This window comes from Ovis canadensis, chromosome 2 (genome assembly GCF_042477335.2).
Source record: "Ovis canadensis isolate MfBH-ARS-UI-01 breed Bighorn chromosome 2, ARS-UI_OviCan_v2, whole genome shotgun sequence".
In the NCBI taxonomy this organism is placed as follows: Eukaryota; Metazoa; Chordata; class Mammalia; order Artiodactyla; family Bovidae; genus Ovis; species Ovis canadensis.
In genome coordinates this window covers 182,385,026-182,388,771 of record NC_091246.1, presented here as the reverse complement: position 1 = coordinate 182,388,771, position 3,746 = coordinate 182,385,026, and the positions used below count along the sequence as shown (strand labels likewise).

The 3,746-nt window shown below is 42.5% G+C and overlaps 1 pseudogene; it reads right to left on the bottom strand.

Annotated features, from left to right (window-relative positions):
* Positions 1-2,728: 2,728 nt before the first annotated feature.
* On the bottom strand, positions 2,729-2,835 carry LOC138434929 (U6atac minor spliceosomal RNA; annotated as a pseudogene).
* Between the last annotated feature and the right edge of the window lie 911 nt (positions 2,836-3,746).

Here is a 3,746-nt window from a genome sequence, read left to right as displayed (position 1 = left end):
CGGTGACTCTGGAGCTCCTGAGCACAAGGACTCAGTATTTGAGTCATGTAGGTTTAGTTGCCCCAGGGCATGTGGGATCTTAGTTCCCACCAGGGGTTAAATCTGTGTCCCCTGCGTTGGAAGGCAGATTCTTAAGTGCTGAACTGCCAGGGAAGTCCCTGGGCAACTTATTTTTTTTTTCTTTCAGTCAAGCTTTTAATGAAAAGATCATAAAATAATAGTTTCTCATCACTGTACTGTTAAGACTGCATACTCTGAAAGGATTTCTTTTAAAAAGAAGAAAAACGTGGTGCTTTCTATATGTTAACATGGAAATTTTTCTCAAAAAAATGAAATGAAAAAAAGCAGTGTACAAAACAGTCAGTAGAGTATATTACCTTTTCAATGTGAAAGTAAGGAAGGCAGAAATCTGTATTTGTATTTTCTTCTTTTGCTTTTCAAATCCTCCCACCCCCTGCTCACTCCTCCCCCTCACCCCACCACACCCCCACATCATACATCCACACTAAAAAACAATAAAAATGGTTACCTATTTGGGGTAGGGTAAGAGGATGGGGGATGGAGGCCGGGTGAAATTTGTGGAGCAGTGTCCAACTCTTTGCAACCCTTTGGCCTGTAGCCCACCAGGCTTCTCTGTCCATGGGATTTCTGAAGCAAGAATACTGGAGTGGGTAGCCATTTCCTTCACCAGATCTTCTCAACCCAGGGATCGAAACTACCTCTCTTATGTCTCCTGCATTGCAGGCAGATTCTTTACCTGTAGAGCCATCAGGAGAGCCCCATGAACAGTGGTTAGATGCCATGAAGTAGGCGGCAATGCCTGCCGTGGTCCAGCCCCGGTGGATCCAGGGTGATTCGAAGGTGGGGATGGAGTCGGTGTCCTTGGAAATAATTTATTTAATTACAGATAGAGAGGGATTAGAAAATTAGCAGCGAAAAAGAGGCTGAATAACTTGGTTTACGTGGAATAACAATCACCACCTATGTAGGCTGCAGGCGTCTTCCTGTTCTCCTGAAGGAGAGGAGGAACTGAGGCTCCCCAGTCCGATCTTAGAAGCCCAGGCAAAATTAGCAGGCTTGGTGGGTACCCATGCACCAGATGGGAATTCAGCCAGAAAATAGTAGGAGAGAAGAAGAGGCTGAATTACTTGGTTTACATGGGATACCAATAAAATTCCAAGACAAGGAATTTGCACCATCTACATTGGGTCACCGGCGCCACTTGAATATCGGAAGGTGCCCCTCCTTGGGCTCCTTCTTGCGTGGGCTTGAAAGCCGGGACAAGTAAGCAGACATGGCGAGCACCCACGCTCCAGATGGGAATTCAGCCAGAAAAACGGGGAGCAAGAAAGAACGACATGGGGGAATCAGTCTTTCTGGAAACTGATCCCGATTTCTTTATTTTTAAGTTTGCTTATATACCTTTTGTTATACATAGGGATGAATACAGAGTCATGCGGGCGTCAGCAGTCCTGACCTTTATCAAAATCAGGTGCTTCACATAAACATATAAAAAAGTCTTAGGGGTTTTACATCATCTTCTGGCCATGAGGCCTGCTGACATTTTATGACCCTTTCTTTCTGATAACCAAAAACTTATTTTTTCCAAGGGTGTTTTTTCTTAAACCAGGCACCACTATCCAAATAAAGTTGCATTCCTATAGGGTGAGGGTGTAGCGAGTTACAATCAAGAAAGGAATTTATTCAACCCAAGGTTAACATGATTAATCTTAAAGGTTAATACTTATTTCTCCTATATGTTAGTTATATTCATTATAAGGGCAGGGAATATGGAGATTTAGCAGCAAACATCAGCCCAACAAATGAAAATCCTTCACCAATGTTCCCCTTAAGATTTATTTAGTCTTAAGATAGTGATAAAGTTACATTTTTACATAGCAAAGACACAGTGATTTATAACAAAGTACAGTGATCTATTACAAAAGAGAAAATTCATTAACTCAAAAAGTCTAGTATTGCTAACCTTAAAAACGACTGTATTTCCTTTTCTATATTCCAAATACATTGATTAATGTATTCTCAGGTGCCTAAGGATATGGAGGCCTGGCGGCAATCATGACTCAACAATGAGAAAAGCCCTATGCTAATTAAGATTCTCAAAATACTCCAAAACTCTGTGCTGTTTATGGTTGAGAGGTAGTAAACAATCATGTGCCTAGTGGCAGGAGTATGGATAATCCTGTCACACAAGCTAGTCTGTCAGCAGAGAGGTTTGACCTGAAACACCCTTGTCACACCCAGGGCAGGGAATTAGCAGCAATTATTGCCACAACAAATGAAAAACCCTTCACCAATATAATTCCTAACCAACCCACTATACTAATAATTTCTAACTTCCCAAAAGAATTTGCCTTTAGTAAGTCTAAAACATCTTGTGCCTCTCAGGTTGGGAGGCTGTAAACAATCACATGTGGCCAGAGAACCTATATAGGTGGGCTAGATAACCTTCAGAGAAGTCCATAAGTTGAAACACGCTTGTCATGCCCAGGAATTTTTATTGACTTGGAGCTGCAAGTTAACTCCTTCTCCGAGAGGAATGGTGGTGGGGGAGAACCCCCCGTAAAGTCAGAGGTGTAGGTGAGAGCATAAAACAGACTCTGGTTTTGGGGGTAGATGCTCGGGAACAGGGGGTTTCCTGAGGCTTGATCATGCCTTTGCGTATGCCAAGCCTCCTTCCTCATGACCTTTGCCATGGGCGGAGTTCCTCACGCTGGCTCCTGGCAAATGCCTTAACCATATGCATGTTGTCAGGCTCCAGAGTTTCTTCCATCCTTGTCAAGAGGAGCGCTAACCTTCTCTCCTTTCATACAACACATCGTACCATTTAAGACACAACCTTTTTTTTTTTTTAAATGTCAAATCTGGAGATGGAAGCATCAGTGGGTCCAGGCATGAGAGCAGCATGAGGAGAGGCAGGGAAGCCCTGAAGGCTGGCAGTACGAGATGTCGTGTTCTCCCGAGACCTCACGTTCTCACACACCAGGACCTTGAAGGATGCCTGCCTACCATGACCCCCGTTTAGTTCAAGGAGGCTCACAGACAGTGAGGGCTAGAAGCAAATGCAACAAATTCCTTTGTTGGGTCAGGAAGATCCCCTGGAGAAGGAAATGGCAACCCACTCCAGTATTCTTGCCTGGGGAAATCCCATGGACAGAGGTGGCGGGCTACAGTCCATGGGATGTTGAAGAGTCAGACACGAATGGGACAAATTCCTTTAGGACACCCCATTGCTCGGGATTTGGAACATTATGCTTCCAGAACATGACATTCTTTTTTGTTTTAATTGAAGTGTACCTAACTTACAAGATTATATTACTTTTAGGTATATAACATAGTAGTTCTATATTTTTATAGACTTAACTCCGCACAGTTATTATAAACTATTGACTATATTCCCTGTGCTGTACATGACAACCTTGTCACTTACTGATTTTGTCCTAGTAGTTTGTACCTCTTAATCCCCCTTCCCTATTTTGTCCCTCCCCCACCCTTCCCTCCTCTATAACCATGAGTTTGTTCTCTGCATCTGTGAGTCTATTTCTGTTTTGTTATAATGACTCTTTTCTTTTAAAATTTTCTATATTCCACATGTATGTGAAAGGAGGCAGTATTTGTCTTTCTCTGTCTGACTTGTTTCACTAAGCATTATGCCTCACAGTCCACCCATGGATATGAATGACATTCTTAAATTATTAACTATATTAATATTAAATATAACTAAAATT